Source organism: Eptesicus fuscus, chromosome 19 (assembly GCF_027574615.1).
Source record: "Eptesicus fuscus isolate TK198812 chromosome 19, DD_ASM_mEF_20220401, whole genome shotgun sequence".
Lineage (NCBI taxonomy): Eukaryota > Metazoa > Chordata > Mammalia > Chiroptera > Vespertilionidae > Eptesicus > Eptesicus fuscus.
Genome location: NC_072491.1, coordinates 13,469,800 through 13,490,150, shown reverse-complemented (window position 1 = coordinate 13,490,150; position 20,351 = coordinate 13,469,800). Strand labels below are relative to the sequence as shown.

The window sequence follows — 20,351 nt, the reverse complement described above, 5'->3', positions numbered from 1 at the left end:
AAGTCAAGAAAAGCTCTAGATCACTCGATCTGAGATAACCTACAATCCCCCGCCCCCGAGCATTAATAACAGTCTAATGCAGAAATGCTTTGCTGGAGAGAAGCACACAACGTCTCTCTCTATCTCCTAAAAATATGTATAGAAATAGTCGACAAATCCAGAGATAAATCCATTGTACTTGGAATCACAAAACAAAAATGAGGAGAGTGAATTGTTCACACAAATTATCACTTTCAGTTCATTTCTCATCATCCATTTCTTTCATAATTGCTAGGAGGGCATTGGTTTGGGGGTTTTGTTTTGTTTATATTTTGGTGTATTTTTTCAAAACCTAGGGGGAGGGTGGTTTTGGAGTTGAATACACCTCAGTTTTAATCTTGGTTGTGTCCCAATGATACCTCGTAGAGTTTTCCCTCCCACATTTTTCCAGAATTGCCTTATATGACCAATAGCATATGGCAAAAGTGATAGTATGGCACTTCTGGAATTAGATAATAAAGTCTCCAGCTTCCATCTTGGTAAATCTCAATCTCTCTCTACCTCTACCTCTGCCCTCCACCCTCTACCCTCTACCTCTCTCTCTCTTTATCCAGGAAAAAAGCAAACTGACATATTGTGGGGAGGAACTGAAACCTTGACCTGACAACGGGCAACAACCACATGAGTGAGCTCAGTAGATTCTCCAGAGTCAAGGCTTACATCAATCATAGCCCCAGATGTGAACTTACATTTGAGAGACCCTGAGCCAGAACCAATCAGCTAAACTGCTCTCAGATTCCTATCAGAAACCGAGAGATAATAAATATTTGCTATTTATGTTGCTTAGTTTTGAGATATATTACACAGTAGTAGATAATTAATAGTCTCCTAGTAATTTTCCCTGCTTTTACCATCCTTCCCTCCAGTCTATTCTCAACAATACTGCATCTAGAGAAATACCATTAAAACACAAGTCACATCCCATCACTCCATGCTTAATCCTGTAGTGACCCCCCATTTCCCTCAGAATAGAAGTTAAAGTCCTTCCAATGGTCTACGAGGCCCTACAGGATCTCACCTCTCTTACTTCTCTGACCTCCTCTCCTAATACTTTCCTTGTTACTCATTCTGATCCTGCTACACTGATTACCACATCTCTACCTCAGGGCCTTGACTCCAGCTGTTTCACCTTCTTGGAATGTGCTTCCCCACAAATATCTATGGCTAACTCATATTTCCTCTAACTCCAACTTCACCTCACTGAGACTTATCCTGGCCACCCTATTAAATGTAGTGACCTGTCTCCATCCATCCTGGAATTTCCAATAGCCCTAGAACTTTCTATCTCCATGATCCAGCTTGCTAATCTTTCTTCCCTAGCAGTCACCATCTTCTAACATTCAATGTAGCTTCCTTATTGATTGTGTTTGGTGCTTATTTTTGTCTACCCTCATGAGAATGTACTCTACACAAGAGCTGGGATTCTTTGTTTTGTTCATGGCTATATCATACTTCAAACTGTGTGATAGATCCTCCCTTCCCCCAACTGATGGACGGAGCATGACGTAAACTCTACCTGCAGCCTGACATTCCTGAACACCTTATATGGACTGTACATTGAACCACCAATCAACCACCAATCAGCACCTGCCATATACCCTAAGCCCCCAATTCCTAAATCCCTAGGCCCCTAACCATGTACCTTACATGAAACCACCAATCAGCGTGTGCTGAGTGCCCTAAGCCCCGTCCCCTCTTTTCCTCCCCTAAAAAGGCACTCTCACCCTGGCAAGCTCTCTCTCAAGCTCTCTCTCTCTCTCTCTCTCTCTCTCTTTCCCCTCTGGAAGGCGGCCAGCAGGGTGATCGCCAATAAAGCCTGTGTCCTGGTATCCCACGGTCTCCGGCCCTCTGTTTCATCTTTCACTGTGCCTGCCACATATGTGGTACTCAATTAACATTTGTTGAATCAGCGAATAAAAGTTCACTGAGGAATTTAAGTAAAAGTTGGAGTTCCAAGTACTATGAAAGAAATGGGGGAGCTATATTTTTCATGTTTTGATAAAATCAATTTACAGCATATTTGTAAAGTTGGTTGTGAGCTATAAAGTACTATGCAAATGCAAGTTGCCTTAATTTTAGGAAATATAATTATAAATTTACTTTACCAACCACTGATCCTATTTAAATTTTGTCTCAAGTCCTAATGATTGCCTTCAAATTAAATAAATGATATTCGTTTTCTACAGTACTAGAAAACCAAGCAAATTTACATGCAAACCAAAGGAAAGCAAGCGGGAAAACTGAATCCAACCAGCAAAGGTCTGCTATTCATGACTCTTCCTCCCACCTGTTGTCCATTATTCCGAACATTGACTTGAGTTAGGGGAAAAGGGACAAGCCACTTCCCTCTCTTTAAGAAGTGAAACTTTTATATAATTTTCAGTCAGGATTTCATGCTATGTCCTCTACCTCAATCTCCTCCTGCCTCCCCCTGCCCCCGCATCTTGTTTTCTCTCTCTCTCCTCTCTCTTTCTCTCTCTCTCTCTCTCCTCTCTCTTTCTCTTCTCTTCTCTTCTCTTCTCTTCTCTTCTCTTCTCTTCTCTTCTCTTCTCTTCTCTTCTCTTCTCTTCTCTTCTCCTCTCTCTCCTCTCCTCTCCTCTCCTCTCCTCTCCTCTCCTCTCCTCTCCTCTCCTCTCTCACTCACACACAAAGAGCCTTTATCTTGATGTATGGATTTTGTTCTCCAAATAGATTATCTTATCTTTTTTAACAAGGAAAATATTCTAATTTATTTCAAAACTAATATCTCAGGTCAATAGACTATCCTATACTCTGAGTGTTCAGCACTTGGGGTTTAGCCTTCATCCACTTCAGTTGCTTGAGACTGAATCTACTGTAGCTGATTACTGACATATAATCATTTCAGCTCCCCAGCAAAAGGAGGGGGGGGCGGGGGCGAGAGAGACCATATTCAGAAACTAAACTTAATAGCAAAGTTTCAAAGAAGTGATTCTTCTTCCCCCTCCTCCTCCTTCTCCTTTTCTTCTTCTTCTTCTTCATCTTAGCATTTTCTCCATTAACAGAATAAGATTTTCAAATGGAAACTACTGAACCAATCATCCTATTTTGGGTTAATGTCACAATTTAAATGCCAATGATGTTAGTCATTTCACTGTTGACTATCTTTAGTAATAGCCCTCCTTTGGGTGCTTGCTAGAGGCAAGTCACAAGAGATAACAGATACTTTTCCATGTAAGAACAAGGGTTGAAATTTATTAGGAACTTTCTACACTGAGCATTTATCCTTAATGATTCTAACCTTTTGCCATTGAAAAAAATCCATCCATATAAGATTCAAGGGAAATGAAATGAATTCACAAACCTGGGATGATATTGATGCTCTTCATGTTGAAAATATTTTGATACCCTCCCCACATAAAAGGCATAGTTTTTAAAAATTATGAATTATAACACAAAACTTACATGTATAGAAATAAAGGGAGTTCCATTTTCAGATACACTAATGAATAAAATATTCTGACCCACTGATCGAAGCATATCTATGTCACGTGCTCTTCTTCTCTCATGGTTGCCTTAGCTTTTCTGGTACCCTAAGCATGATCACAGTCACCTGATTAAGTAATCCAGCACTGAGCCCGAGAGAACTAGGAACATAATTCAGAATCTGCAGGAAACTCACATTAAGTAGTAGAAACAACCGTAAGGAGAAGGATGTCACAATGGAAAGTGAAGAGGGCAAGGAAATAATTTTATAAGTGTAGAGAATTTCGCCATGGCCAGGTGGCTCACTCGGTTGGAGCACCGTCCCGCACATCAAACAGTTGTGGGTTCAACCCCTGGTCAGGGCACATACCTAGGTTGCAGGTTGGATCCCAGGTTGGAATGCATGCAAGAGACAACCAATTGATGTTTCTCGTTCACTCTCCCTTCCTCTCTTTCTAAAACCAATTTTTAAAATGTAGAGAATTTCTAGAGACCGCAATCTATGGAATAACTGTGTGTACATGTGTGTATAAATCTAAGTTCAAAATGTTTACAATGATTATAGGTGAATTTTTATTTGCTTCTTTCAACTTTTCAAATAGTCTTCAATAGCAAGAAGTCACACATACTTATCGAGCACCTACCATATGCCAGATAGTGTTCTAAGCCCCTGACATGGGTTACAAAATCCTTAAAGTCAGGTATGGCCAACATGCCCTTTACACAGATGAGGACATTGAACAGCAAGTGCTAAGTAACTTGTCCAGGATCACGTAGCACTCGGCTTGGACCAGGACTGCATACCAGAGATCTTAAGCACCCTGTCTATTGCCAATTCTTAAGTATGCTCAATTTTCATAATCAGAAAAAAAACAAAGTCGCTTGAAAAGAGAGAACTGAAAACAGACTGAAGACAAGAAACCAAGGTAATGGGGAATTTCTTACATGCAAGTAAATGAGAGGATTTCCACATTCAGAGTTCTAGAGAAAATGTGCAAAGGGGAACTCTATCAACTCCTTGAAGACGAGGACAACGTGTTTGGGTTATTTGTAGAATTCCAAGGTGCTGTGCTGAGACATTCTGCAGGGTCTGTACTATATCAGGCAGCACACATGAATCACGTGGGGTGAGGGATAGCAACTCCTCATGATTCAGCTTTAGTCTGACATAGCTAGAGGCCATCTTTTCCAAATGCCCTGTGGAAAAATGTTATACAATTGACGTGAGAGAAATATAATTTAAATAATTGGAAAATATTGGAAACATTCTATTTAGATACTGACCAAAAATAGAGTTTTTAAAGGAGTCATTTTTAAAGCAAATCAGTTCTTAAAATTAAAAAGAAAATTTGTTCAGAGGAACTTATTGTGCTCGAATCTCTAGCAGAAAAAAAGAAAGAAAAACAATGCACAAAAGTCTCTTTAAAGGCTGCAGGAGTGCACGCTCCCTCCGGAAGCGTCCGCCTTCCCCCTCCCCCTCCTCCCCCAGGCGCATTACCTTTGCCTTTCTCTCTCCTAAGCACCAAGGGCCTTCCTTTTGCCTCTCGAGCCTATTTCTTCCCAGGGCCCTCCTTTTGCCCCTGTAATTTGCTAGATGAACTTTTTCTCTTATAGTTTGAAAAAAATGAAAAAACAAAAGGCTTCAGGACAGACTTCCATCTCAAGACCATTTCAAATCTGAAGCATTTCCCTGAAGTGAGAAATAATCACGTGTGTAGTCCATGTGGAAAGAGAAACTGGACCAATTCTAGAAGATAGAAAGCAGAAGAGACTGAAATAGAGGAGAAGCCAAACTCAAGGTGACACCCCAGCTCTGGTTCAGAAGGAGATCATGCATACATGAGCACCAGTTTTCCCACTAAGTCTGGAAACGTCTAACTGAGTCTTCAGGGTCTATGACCAAGCCAGTCAAACACTGTTCCTTCTGTTCTTTTGGTACAGTGTACCCAAAGGAACTAGCTACAGCGATCACATCAGAATGATTTGGCCTTTGGGGGGCCCTAGCACTAGGGAGAGAAATAACTTGGTAAACTGCCTAGAGTAACTTTAAACAATCAAATGGAAACCAAGAAAAAAATTCAGCTTAAAACTACAGGAAAACCTTCCAATGTGTCCAACCCCCTGGACCTCATCGGTACACATGCAAAGGAATCTTCCAGGAACCCTCAGCGCCTGTGGTCACTCCTTCACGTAAGAGAACAGCCTACTCTGGAAAGAGTGAACGCTATTCTGCTAACAAACCCTGCCAGCTTGAAAGGTGATCACACTCTTCACTTTTAACAGAAGAACTAAGAATCACCAGGTATTTAAGGAAACGTAACAAGAATGAAAGAGAAACTCCATGAATATTGAAACAGCTTATTGATGAGGAAAATAATGTTGGGTAGAGGAAATAATGTTTAAAAGAAGCTACAGCATGTACAAAGCAAGTTCAGGTTTCTATGAAAAAGAAATAACAAAACAAGATTCATAATTTCTAAAACAAAAATAAAATTTTGTATAAGGTTTGAATTGAAACAATCAAAAATATGTCAACATCTGGGAGATCTAAGGAGGAAATTTTCACAATTTTTAGAGAAAAAAATAAGAGAAAACATTTAAAAGCATGCAAGAATAGATTCAGAAATATAACGTTCAACTAACAAGGGTTACAGAAGAAAGTAATGAAAAGAGTGAAAGGGGAAAATAAATAATCAAAGAACTAACAGAAGAAAATGTTCTCTAGCTGAAAAGAAACTTGAGTCTTGAGAATAAAGGGCTCCAAAACTGTGAAAAGAATAATGAAAAGAAATACGTGAAGGCATATCCTGTGAAATTTCTGTTAAAGATTAAACAGAAAATACTACACCCCCCCCCAAAAAAAAAAAAAAAACTTGAAAAAGAACTAAGCAACTTTCAACAAAACAAGTCAGCCAGTAAACTTCTCACCTGCGTCACTGAACGCTGGAAGACGAGAAAAGAGATTTGAACATGGAATTCTGAAGACAGCAAAAGATCAACTAGTGTGATGGCAAAATAAAGGCATGTTTGGTCATGAAAGGATTCAAAAGCCATTCCCCTCATATATACCTTTGGAAAGAATCATTCCACAATTCAAAGTGAAAAAAGACATTCATGGATAGAGAAGAAAAGTGATATAGCAATCAGAGTATCAAATATGCCAGTAAAATATTAAATTAATTAACTTCTGATCATGAAAATAAAATTATACCACCAAGGAAGGATCCTTAAAGATAATAACAAACTAGAGTGAAATATCTGAGTGGTTGTAAGAGAGTAGTTGTTTAAAAAGTATACTGAAGGTTTTGCTTTGCATGGAGAAAGAGTGATGGATAATGATTAACTCCTGATGGTGATAAAAAAATATGTTTAAATGTGTTTATTAACAATTCAGTGACAATAATTGCTAGGATAAAGACAGGATATAGAAATTTTAGAGCAGCAATTCTCATAATATGTCTCTCAGATAGTTTCAGAGGTCTGTACGGTCAAAACTATTTTCATAACAATACTAAAACATTATTTACATTATTCAGTATGTTGGACATTTGCACTGGTGGTGCAAAATTAATGGTGGGTAAAAGCTTCAGTTCTTGACATAAATCAAGGCAGTGACATCAAACTGTCCTTGAGTCAGTATATTCTTATTGACACACCCAATAAAAAAGAAAACACTCATTTTAATCTCAAACTTTAGGTAGGCATCTTTTTAATATTCTGTGTGAAAAAGTGGGCAGCACATATAAAGCACTTCTACTACATATGGAGGTACAATGATTGCCTGGAGGAAAAAACACTTGTGCAATTGTTTTTGTAATTCACTTTAAGAATTTTAAAGTTTATTCTAAGTGCATGAGGTAGGTATGCAGGATCTTTAGCAACAAAGCAACTTGATCAATATGTGTTTTAAAGACATCACTCTGGCTGCAGTAAATGATTAAAAAGAAAACAGGTGTTAGAAGACGAAGAAAGAGGCTATTGAAATGGTCCTGGAAAGAGATAAATTAAGAATTATTTTCTACCTAATGAAAAAAAAAATCATTTTCATAAGGTCTCTCACCTCCTCCCCCCCCCCTTTTTTTTTTCTTTTTTAAATCTCAAGGCATTCAACATTTTATGCCTTATTTTTATTTAGGTACAAGTCTTAACTTTTCCTGTCTTTCTGCAAGTGGGTATTATGTCTTACTCAATTTGTAATTTCACATAGTATGTGAATTAGTCTATATTCTCCAAAATGAACAGAAAATATTCTATGGTAAAAACATTAGAATCTACTTCCATCTTTAATAGATAAGGAAATAGATTAGAGACCCAAAAAGATTACACAAGGAAGTAATGGAAAAGCCCACACAAAATCCACATTAAACAACGTTGATTACACAAGATGTCTCTTCTATAAAACAAAATAGGGCAAATAAACGGGCTTTACTATACAATAAATTTTACCTAAAACAAATAATGCTGGACATAATAAAAAGCAGATAATTCTAGTTTGCCTTATTAGAATTTAGATGGGCTTCAGGGAACACTATGAGGAAAATAAAAATGAATCACTTGTTTTTCCTCTTCTGGACAATAATCGAAAGCACTTGAAGTTACTCCTCTGGCCTTACATCTGTGCTTGAAGTTAAAAATTAATTTTAAAACTGCATATGTTATGTGAATGTATAGGAATATACATAGGTATATATACATATATTTTTTTATATACATACTTAGGGTTGGAGTGTGTGTGTGATGCAGATGAAGGGGAGTAGTCTAGAGACAAGCAAAAAAGGGATAGGAATGCACAAAAAATACACTGTGTATAATATGATCACATTTATGCATTAAGGGAGAGAGGGCTGGAGGGAAGAAGGAAGAAAATTGAAAGAACTTCCATACATACTGATAGTTGTCAGAGGGGAGGTGGTTTGGGGAACTGGGTGAAAAAGGTGAAGGGGTTGGTAGTTACAAAATAGTCCTGGGGATGTAAAATACAGCGTAGGAAATATAGTCAATAATAGTGTAATAACTATATATGGTGCCAGGTGCATACTGGAAATATCAGGGGGATCACTTTGTAAAATATATGATTGTCTAGCCACTGAAACCAAAATAACATAATATTGAATGTAAACTGTAATTGAAAAAACTTTAAAAATAAAAAACCTACCTAACTCACTTTAAAAAAGAGAAAAAAAAAAGAATTTCTTCTCCAATAAAATATGTTGGGGAAGTAGTTGAGGGGTTTATTTGTGTATTTACTTATTTAAATTAGACCCTTAGTTAAAACCATTACAATAAGTTTTAGGCAATTTTTTAGTTATGTTTAATCACATACACACACAAATTAGAATATGTACATGAATCTTTAATTTGCTCTTGAGTTTGGAAAGGGTTTGTTAAGCATAAAAAAACAAGAATTTATGAAAAAATAGATAACTGATCATTTTAAACATGAAAAATGTGTAGGAATTTCAGGTTAAAGACATCAGAATGAAATTGCATTACAAACTCACGCAAGACCTAACAAAAATGGATAAAAAATAGTGTGTGTGTGTGTCTATCTGAAAAATTTATCAGCTGCACAGTGAAGGTGTACAACCACATGTCATACAGTCCATCAGATAGTACCAAAGGGAAGGAACAGAAGGTTCCTTACCCAGAGAAGTACAGGAGACAGAAGTTAAATCAACAAATTATGGAGCATTCTCACTAAAATCTCTCCAACGTGGAGAGAAACCCAAAGACAGGTGCCTAACAGCTTGGGAAAACCCTCTGAGATAAATCATTACCTCCACCATCACACTTCGGCAGGGGTGAAAAGAACTTGGGTCTTTCTAGAGGAAAGAGGAGAAGAAATGCCGAATGATCTCAACCATGAATAGGTAACTCTTATTGGCTAAGAGTGAATCATTCTGTACTGAAGGGACACTGATTTAGCACATCGAAAGATAACTTGTTTCAGTGACTAGCAGAGATGTCTAAGATAAGGGCCAGGAGCCTGCAGAATAGTCATGTTTTAGGACCAAACACACAAGGAGAAACCAAAACTCAGGTGGAGCTCCTGAAGAGTGAAGAGGAGACACGTGTAGGCACCACTCCCGGGTGCCCTAGCAATCGGTGCCTTTCCCCATATTAATGGTTTTATAATGGGAAAGGTCACACATAGGTAAAATAAGTGAAATTAGGAGCAGGGCAACATGGGATGTGGGTGTCTCCACCTTGGGAAAAGATGTGCAGGAGAGTTCACAATGGGCATGCTATACTTTCGTGGACAAAGCACAGAATCACAGGGGATGGTAAGCCCACGTTATGAATGAGGAGGACCATCTTGAGCCTGAAAGATCTAGAATGTCTAAGACTCTGCAGACACATCACCTCTCTAGTTGGCCCTGTGACAGATCAGGGTGAATAAGCATGTTGGTGGTGAAGAGGTGTGGCCTTGCCTCTCCTGCCTGGCATCGCCACTGCATGAACATGTGCACTGCTATGTCCCCCAACCTCATTCATGTCAAGCGGATGCTCGCCACACTTGCGTTAAGCTGTTCAAAAAAGGGGTAGGGTTGCAAGAGACACAAAGCTTTCCAGGAACTATAGCTTCTTAATTACAATGCTGGTGATGCTTGTATCAGATGACTTCAAAAACACATCTATATATATAAAAGGCTAATATGCAAAGTGTCCCCTTGGGAGTTTGACCAGGAGACCGGGAGTTCGATCTCTCGCTATGATGTGCACTGACCACCAGGGCCAGTGCAGAATGAAGGAAGGCCCCAGCCGGCAGCCAGCAGTCAGGGAAGGGAAGTCACAGACGGTAGCAGGATGGCCCCGATTGGCCCCAATTGCTGGCCAGGCCTAGGGACCCTAACCATGCATGAATTTGTGCAACGGGCCTCTAGTGGAAGTATAAAGAAAAGATAATATCAGTGTTGTACTTTTATGTTATTTAACTCTCTATGTTAACCCCATCTTGTCTGCCTTGTCTCTGAGGAAAGTGAACATTTTAAAAAATTACCCAGACTCCCCAATAAATGTTAGAATATGTCCCAATAAAAGTGTCCTGCAGAGTGCAATCAAATACAGTGAACAGACTGATTTCTTTGACAGAAAAAGGTCAACGGAGTGGCAGTCAGCTTAGCCCTTTGTCCCAGTGGAGTTATGGGGGCAGTTGTTTGGACACTTTCTCTGCCCTCTGTTGTCCTGGGGGCTCTGGTCCAGCCAGAGAGGTTAGGTTGAGAGGAAGGAGCTAGCACTAAAATAACCTCAGTGGTGAAGAGGAAATGAGCAGGACTGAAAACAAAATGGTGGATAAATGCGGTAAGACCCTTTAAAGGAGAGAAGGCTGGGGAAGGGTTAGAGAGAAGACAGTTGAAAGCTTCAGGTGAAGTTTCACGACAACTTTCCACTGCAGACAGTTAACAGTGGCACCATCGCTCACGGGCACCCTTTTCTTTTAACCCTAGTGACGAACAGGAGCAAGAATGGAAATGAGATGTGACCAAGCAAGACGACTGTCCCCTGCAGAAACAGAGGCCCCAGTACCTGACCGTCCAGTGGGGGAGGGGACAGACCTAAAACCCAGAGGCACCCCTACACACACAGGAAGAGGACGCCTTCCTGCAGGTGGCGAGTGAACCCAATAGGGAGCATTTAGCCAAGCCACTCAGAGGCCACGCTGAGCTTTCCCACCCTGTCCCATCTTCAAATGGCCAGGCTTTAAGCTGGCCTAGAAAGGGCACACAAACATGTCTCAGATGGCAGAAATCAGTAAAGAAATCATTCATTTTGACTATCTCATAACAAAAAAACATTTTTTTTTAAAGAACATGTCAAGCATGAACAAGTCAAAAAGAAATGGCATAGCAATGGGGCCAAACATACTACAGGAAAGCAGACATATAATGAAAGAACATAGCATGCATAAGAAAACAGAACTGACCCCTCCCTGAAAAAAAAAAATTCCCAGAAATTACGTTATACTATAAAATATAATAAGATTATGAACCCAATAAAACAAAAGTGCTAAGTTGATGGCACAATGGTAAAAAGGGAAATTGCAGGGCTAAGAAAAGAGAAGACCAAAACCATAGCTTATAGAGCAAATAATACACAGGGAACTGGAAATGGAATTAATAACAAAGGAAAGGCTTGAGATAATCACAGTGAATGCAGGAGAGAAACAGAAATTACAGTCATTAGAAATTAATAATCAGGGACCGACAAAAAAGAACAAATATGGAGATAATATAACTGTTCCAGAAGTAGAACAGCAAACAAAGAGAAACAATATTCAAAGCCCTAGAGGCTTCTATATGGCAGGTTGAACATATTATCGAAACCCCATTAAAATGACAGCTAAAGAGATCAAATGATTGAGAGGGAAGGAAGAGGCCTCTATCAAACATATCAATTAAATAGGGGAGACGTAAATTAGGAGAGCAGCAACTGCCTCAGCAGAGTGGAGCAGGGTGAAGCCTAAATACACACAGAGGGATATCTAAGAAGAAAGCCCAAAATATCATAGAATGTGCAAGTCCAAGGAACTGGAGGCATGAGAATCTTGGAATGTGGGGAGTGGCTGAAACCAGGGTTGGTTAAAAGTACATAGAAGAATAAATACCCCCTCCTCCAGATCTCTTTTCCCACCTCAAACTACCAGGCACCTACCTCCTAGCATCAATGGAAGGTTAAGTCTCTGGTAATATGGAGCCCAAAAGGCGGGTGATTGGGGAGCACCACGCACAGTAGAAGGAAAAGGCAGAGCCCTAGACTGGAAATAGAGGGATTGTAAGGAAGCTTTTACTCTGTGGCCATCGCTGGAGTGCGACTTGCAGTCTCCAGCGGCAGGGAGAGAACCAACGAGGGCCCAGCTGCCTCTGAAGGCTGAAGCTGGGCCTCCCCGAGACTGCCCCAGCCAATGACTGAATTCCTCATGGGTGGCACAAATTAAAAGCTTCCTGGGGCTCCGAAGAAGCTTCCTTAGGCTACTGGGCATGCAGGGGGCTTCCCCAGAATCTCCCCCTCCTCTCTCCTGCACTCAGGGTCAGACTGGCCGCAGGGCCTGGGCCTCCTCCCCTTACCCAGCACCCTCCCTCCACCCCCCTCACACAGGAATTCCCTTAATAAACTTCTTGCTTGTTTAATTCTATCTTGGTGACTGCTTCTTGGAGGATTTGAACTAACATATAATCTTATATATATATATTTTACCTAAACTAAGACAAAATCTCGTGTTTAAATACTGGTCTCAGTTCTATGCACAGGAATCACTGCAAAATTCTATTCTACTGAGACCCCAATTTTGCTAGTCAAATACCCATAAAGGCAGTGATGAGCTGTCCTGTGGTGTCTGTGTGTGTGTGTGTGTGTGTGTGTGTGTGTGTGTGTGAGGGTGGGGTTTAAGGGAGTGAAGGTGAAGGTAGGAGAGGTAAAATCTGATGAAGAAATGTTGAGAAGACATATCCACTGATACAAAGGAGATCTGAAAGTAATGATTTCCTGGAAAATATAAATGCTGAAACCTGGCCTCAAGTAGAAAGCCTGAATAGACAAAGGAAGGATGGAAGACATTGAGAGGTTAACCAAGGACCTTCACCAGGCCCTGGCAACCTTCAAGGAATAGATCATTCCAACACTGAATTATTTCAGAGACTAATAAGACATGGAAAGTTTCCCAACTCATTCTAATCAGTTAGCATAACATGGATATCAAAATACAACAAAGATAGCATTCACCCTTGTAGACTTACAGACACACACACACACACACACACACACACACACACAGGAAACAAGAGACCAGCAATAATGATAATATTTACAATAATAATATACCTATGATGACAATAATATGACAGCTAAAATGTATTGTGTGTTTACCATGTACCATGGACTATTCTAAAGGTTACATACCTCACCCCAATGTTGGGAGGCAAGATCTCTTACCATTAATCTGTTTTACAGTGGAGAACCAGAGGCACAGAGAGATTAAGTAACTTATCCCAGGACACAGCACTAGTAAGCAGCGGGACTGAGATGAATATAGATATGAAATCTTCAAATAAGTTTTCATATCATAACACACAAGGCTTATCCCATGGATATAAGACTGCTCAAAACAGAATTATGAAATTTATTTATGACTATCACTACATTAAGAGAATAACCAAGAACCTACAGTACCATTACGCTTAACAATGAGACATTAAAACCACTTCCTTTACAGACCTCCTCTGTCATCCCACTGTTCAAAATTGTACTTGACATCCTAAGCAATGTAATAAGAGAAAGATTTCAGAAATCTAAATACTGGAAAGGATAAAAAAATCATTATTTATAAATAACAATTATTTAATGGACAATTTTGAGATTCAGTAAAGGAGAGGGGAGAGGAAGATGAATACATAGATAGGTATTAGACTAGAGCAGTGATTTTCAACCAGTGTGTCACAAGAATTTTTAAAACATGCAATACCTAATTATGTAGTCAGGAGCACTGACCTCTTTTCCTTTAGATTGTCAAATAAAAAATGACAGCAGTGCCCTAGCTGGTTTGGCTCAATGGATAGAGCATCAGGCTGCGGACCTAAGGGTCCCGAGTTCGATTCCAGTGAGGGGCACGTATCTTGGTTGCAGGCTCCTTCCCAGCCCAGGCCCTGGTCAGGGCTCGTGCAGGAAGCAACCAATTGATGTGTTTCTCTCACATCGATGTTTCTGTCTTTCCCTCTCTCTTCCATTCTCTTTAAAAATCAATGGAAAAAAATATCCTTTGGTAAGGATTAACAAAACAAACAAACAAACCAAAATGACAACAGCTAACAGAACAATAGACATCCAGTGTGAATGAATCAAAATTATACCTATTGCCGAAACCTGGTTTGGCTCAGTGGATAGAGCGTCTGTCTGCGGACTGAAAGGTCCCAGGTTCGATCCCGGTCAAGGGCATGTACATTGGTTGCGGGCACATCCCGGTAGGGGGTGTGCAGGAGGCAGCTGGTCGATGTTTCTCTCTCATCGATGTTTCTAGCTCTCTATCCCTCTCCCTTCCTACCTGTAAAAAATCAATAAAATATATCTATATTTTAAAATTGTACCTATTTACTGCCCTGGCTGGGTAGTTCAGTTGGTTAGAGTGTGGTCCTGATACACCAAGGTTGTGGGTTCAATCCCCAATTAGGACACATAAAAATTTTAAAGTCTGATAAGTTCCATTGCTTGAGGGTAGGCAGAAATGGGCATGTTCGAACATTATTGGAGGATAAGTTAAAGAAGCATTTTGGAGAACAATCTAAGATTTCAATATGCAGAAGCCTTTGCCCCAGAAGTTATACTTCTGTTAATTTACCCTTTAGTCATTCATACTATGGAATATTGTGCAACCATAAAAAAAAGAAAGGCTATCTGTATTATTGACCTAGACTCATGGTCGGCAAACTGCGGCTCGCGAGCCACATGTGGCTTTTTGGCCCCTTGAGTGTGGCTCTTCCGCAAAATACCACAGCCTGGGCAAGTCTATTTTGAAGAAGTGGCGTTAGAAGAAATTTAAGTTTAAAAAATTTGCCTCTCAAAAGAAATTTCAATCGTTGTACTGTTGATACTTGGCTCTGTTGACTAATGAGTTTGCTGACCACTGACCTAGACCAATCAAAATCATTAAAAAAAAGTGAATAAAATCACTTATGTATACAAAAAAATGAAAAAAATTAACCTTTTGCACTCGGATGTCGAGTGTGACTTGACACGGTTAGCATCGGTAGCAGCTCGTATGTCGAATTGTATTGAATGTATCAATAATTTGAAGTATAAAAAAATCCAAATAAATAAGTTTGTATGAAAAGAAACTCAGTTTTTTATTCTACTGCCGCGCTTTGTAAAATCTGGGGTATTTAAAAATTTAAATCCCAAGTAGAATAAAGGAATCGAGAAAAAAGCAAGCGAGTGCAAAGGGGTTAAAAAACTCTTAAATATATAAACATTCCTATGTGATATAATGCCGAGAAACACATCTAGGAGGTTATCCAACAAACTGTCAAAATTCTGCTGCAAATGGTAGGAATGAAAAAATTATCAAAGGGGCATTTGTCTTTTTTCTCCCTAAACTTACAATGATGGTGTAATAACATATTTTTTTTATACTTGTGAATTTTAATCCAGTAAACTTTATTTGCAGAAATTCAGTCTAAAAAGTGATCTAAATGTCTTGAAAGGTTTTGTGTCTGAAGATGTTTATAAAAGTATGATTTGCCCTGGGTGGGTAGCTCAGTTGGTTAGGTGTTGTCCTGTACACCAAAAGGTCGAGAGTTCGACTCCTGGTCAGGACACATACCTAGGTTGTGGCTTCATTCCCAGTCGCGGGGTAGGGGGCGCGCACCTACAGGAGGCAACTAATCAATATTTCCTTCTCACGTTGGTGTTTCTCTTTCTCTCCCTTCCTCTCTCTCTAAAAAATAATAAAAACCATATTCTTGGGTGAGGATGTAAAAAAACAGTATGATTTTTATGATAGTGAAAACTATGGCAACAATCTCCATGTAACCTAAATGGTAAGTTGATGATAGTAATTCCACAGCATAATGCTCTGCGGCCATTAAAATATTTAGGGGGGAGAAAAACTTGTATTATAGAGTTAGGGTGAAAAAAAGAGAAAAAATATGCAATATGACCAATTACTTAAAGATTGCCCTTCATTGGCATCGCGCTCTGTAGGTTTCTTGAGGAAGGCCGTTATCTGTACCTTGCACATGCTAGACTTCCTAATCAAACAACCCTTACATTCACAGCTTTGAGAACATTTGAAAAAAAAAAAAAATAGGAGAGACTATAGCATGCATCACACGGAATCCTAATCAAAGACTGTATTTACAATAACAAGTTCAACCTTTATTGAAATTAAATATTTTTTCCCTTAATCAGTAGCCACACTAAGTAAGCTGAATTTTCCTTTTCATGGCCTCTCTCTTAGATCTGTAGGGAGGAGGAAAAAAATTATAGATCCAAAAGGTTAACCGTAAGAGGGAGATCGAAGAAAACAGCCTCAATATGTCATAGACCAGACAGCGAGATCCTGATTAATGCAGTGGGCGCTCATGCCATCAACACTTAAGAAATAAACTCCTAATCGTCCTCGATGTTTCTCGTGTTGTATCTCAGATGAGAAAAGCACCTAATGACTTCCGTAAATTGTCAGTTTCCACAGATGTTACCATGAACACTGTAAGAAACATGCCTATGACGGAGAACACAAACAGATGTTTTAACCCACAGCTCTAGAGAGGTTTTGTATTACAAAGCTTAATTGCACTTCCGCAGCAGCAGCCACTGAGGAGCAACAGCCATGGCTCTAAGCTACCCCATGGCCGAGGGCTCAACAGGGGCCACAGGGTGACCAAGAATGTGAGCACAGACCGGCACAGCCAGGCAGGCACCTCACCAAGCACACCAAGTTCAAGTGCGTGTGGGGCATGATGGGAGAGGTGTGTGGCTTGCTTTGTCTCTATGAGTGGTCCCATGGAGCTGTTCACGGTCTCTAAGGACAAGAGGGCCCTGCAATTCATCAAGAAAAGGGTGGGGACACACATTTGTGCTGAGAGAGAGGAGGGGGGTGGGCGGTGGGGAATGAACAATGTCCTTGCAGCCATGAGGAAGGCAGCCGCCAAGGACTGAATGCCATCTCCTCTGGGTGTAATAAAACCTGTTCAGAAACTTGAGGGGGAGCGGGGGGAGGAGTAAGTAGAGAATCCTAGAGATTTATCTTTGAAAAATGGCCCTACTACTGAGATAAACAACCAAAGGGTTTCTTAACTGCTAAAAATAGACCAAAATAAACAAATAAAGTGAATGGATGGAAGCCTAACCAAACCTGAGGAATAAAAATATATAGGGCAGGTCTTTTCAAATCAAAATAAAACAGAAAATTTGAAGACTCGCACTATTTTGCCTTATTTTGGACCTGCCTGCCTCCACTTTTCCCACAACTAATTACTTCAAGAATGAAAAGTAAAAGTGCATGTTTTTCTAAATTATGGGTTTTTTTCTAATTATATTGTTTAAGGTTCTCAGTCTCAGAAACTAGTAGTCTGTTTCATCTTTGTGGTCTCAGGGCCTGGCATGGTGCCCAGCTGTATGCCTGGCCTGGAGGCACTCGATAAATCACCGAGTGGAGAGATGTGTGTAGTGACTGCTCACTTGTTGTTGTTTGGGGGTATTCATCCTGAACTCAATACCATCGGTCAGCGTGGAGAAATGGGCTTCCTATCCCGTGCCTGAGTTTCCTGAACTTGTGGGTTTTGATTAGGGAACTTGAGTGCAGACCTGGGTCATTGCTTTCATCAGCAAAGGATGGGGGCTCTGAATTAGGGGCAGTTCTCAAACCCAATGATTTGTACTGGGAGAACAGATCATGGCTGGACCTTCTGCTAATAAATAATAAACTCTTTTTACTGATGCTGAACTCTCTAAAAAACCCTCAAAAGAGCTTAAGATATCAAAATACTATATATATTAAAAACAAACATAAAGCTCTCTTGAGATAGAAAATATAATTTGAGTTAATGGAAAGAAATGCAATTCAGCCCTGGCTGGGTGGCTCAGTTGATTAGAACATCACCCAGAAGTGCCAAGGTTGAGGGTTCGATCTCCGGTCAGGGCACGTACAGGAATCAACCAATGAATGTGTAAATGGGTGAAACAAGGAATCAGCCAATGAATGCGTAAATGGGTGAAACAAGGAATCAGCCAATGAATGCGTAAATGGGTGAAACAATGAATCTATCTCTCTCTCTCTCTCTCAAATAAATTTTTAAAAATCTTAAAAAAAAGAAAGAAATGCAATTCAAAACAAGTTACCATTTTTACCCTACCAAATATGCAAACTAAAAAAAAGGATAGTGTGCATTGTTGAGGAAAGAACGTGTATTCCTTCTCCCACAGATACACTGTTGGTGGGAGTGTTAATGAGAAGGTATCTGGATGGCAATTTGGAAATATAAACGAATGTTTTTAAAAAGAGCACACATTTACATCAGGAATGTCTATTCAATGAAGTCGATTTCAAGGAAATAACTAAAAATGTGTGTGAAGATTTGGCCATAAGAATAATTATTCAAATGTTGATTCTAACAGTCAAAAAAATGAGAGGAAAAATCGAAATGTACAACAACAGGAACTGGAACTGGTTAAACTGATTTGAACATTTCCATTCAATGTAAAAGTATAAAAAAAAAAGTATAGGGCCATCCTATCTAATAAAAGAGTAATATGCAAATTGACTGTACCTCCGCTACACCCACAAGCCACGCCCATCAGCCAATCAGGAGCGAGTATACAAATTAACCCAACCAAGATGGCTGCGGCCACGGAGCAAGCAGGAGGCTTGGGTTTCTGTGGTAATGGAGGAAGCCAAGCTTTCCACACACCCTGGCCAGCCTAGGCCTCCACTCAAGGCTACAAAGTTTCAATTATAGAAGATAAATAAATCCCAACAAAAATGGCTGTGGCCACGGAGCCAGCAGGAGGCTTGGCTCTGCTCAAGGCTACAAAGTTTCAATTATAGAAGAAAAATAAATCCCAGATACCAGAGCCTCTGCTTGGGTCGCCAGGGGGCGTGGCCAGCCTGCAAACCACCACAGGCCTCTCGCCCAGGCTGCCCCACACACCAAGGTAACCCCCACCCTGATCCAGCCACCCTTCAGCTGGCCCCCACCCGTGCACCAGGCCTCTATCCAAATAAAAGAGTAATATGCAAATTGACCATCACTCCAACACACAAGATGGCTGGCCCCATGTGGACACAAGATGGCTACCACAAGATGGCCAGCACGGGAGGGCAGTTGGGAGGGACCAGGCCTGCAAGGGAGGGCAGTTGTGGGCAATCAGGCCTGCAGGGGAGGGCAGTTGGGAGGGACCAGGCCTGCAAGGGAGGGCAGTTGGGGGCAATCAAGTCTGCAGGGGAGGGCAGTTAGGGGTGACCAGGCCGACAGAGGAGGGAAGTTGGGGGTGACTGGGCCTGCAGGGAAGGGCAGTTGGGGGGGATCCAAGCCTGTAGGGGAGAGCAGTTGGGGAGGACCAGGCCTGCAGGGGAGGGCAGTTAGGGGTGACCAGGCCTGCAGGGGAGGGCAGTTAGGGGCAAACAGGCTGGCAGGGGAGCAGTTAGGCATCAATCAGGCTGGCAGGGGAGTGGTTAGGGGGTGATCAGGCTGGCAGGCAGAAGTGGTTAGGGGCAATCAGGAAGGCAGGCAGATGAGCAGTTGGGAGCCAGCAGTCTTGGATTGTGAGAGGGATGTCCGACTGCCCATTTAGGCCCGATTCTACCGGGTAGTCGGACATCCCTCGAGGGGTCCCAGATTGGAGAGGGTACAGGCTGGGCTGAGGGACACATACACCCCCCCGTGCATAAATTTTGTGCACTGGGCCTCTAGTTAAAAATATTTATCATCATGAAAAGCTGTGATCAATTTGATTTTAAAATAAGATAGTAATGTATATAATGTTTAGTAACTTATCTCTGTATACATTTATATGTAATTGCATAGAAAAGAGTAAAAACATAGATGTCAAAGTGTTAGCATTGTCAGCAGAGTTAACATCTCTGAGTGGTAGTTTTAGAGTAACTCTATTTCCTAATGTGTTTTTAATTAAGTATGAATTAATTATCTTTCAATGGGTCTTTTAAATAACCTTAAAAATAAGGCTAAAATAAAGGAAAATGTTTTAATGAGTTAAGTCCATAAAGGTTAATCTCAAATTTTCCACATTTGAAAACAATGAAAATACTTAACACACACAAAAGGAATATATTTGATATAAAAAATATACATAAAGCTCTAAATATTTTTAAATCATGAAATCAAATTATAAACAAGAAGTTAGGGACATGATAGCCAGAA

General features: G+C 40.3%; 1 protein-coding gene and 1 pseudogene across 1 annotated transcript in view; one reads left to right on the top strand and one right to left on the bottom strand.

Moving 5' to 3' along the window:
* GRHL2 (grainyhead like transcription factor 2) overlaps nucleotides 1-20,351 on the bottom strand; it is a 128,134-nt gene that overhangs the window by 92,387 nt on the left and 15,396 nt on the right. The gene's annotated exons all lie outside the window — the stretch shown is intronic.
* Nucleotides 16,802-17,130, top strand: LOC114234112 (60S ribosomal protein L36-like; annotated as a pseudogene).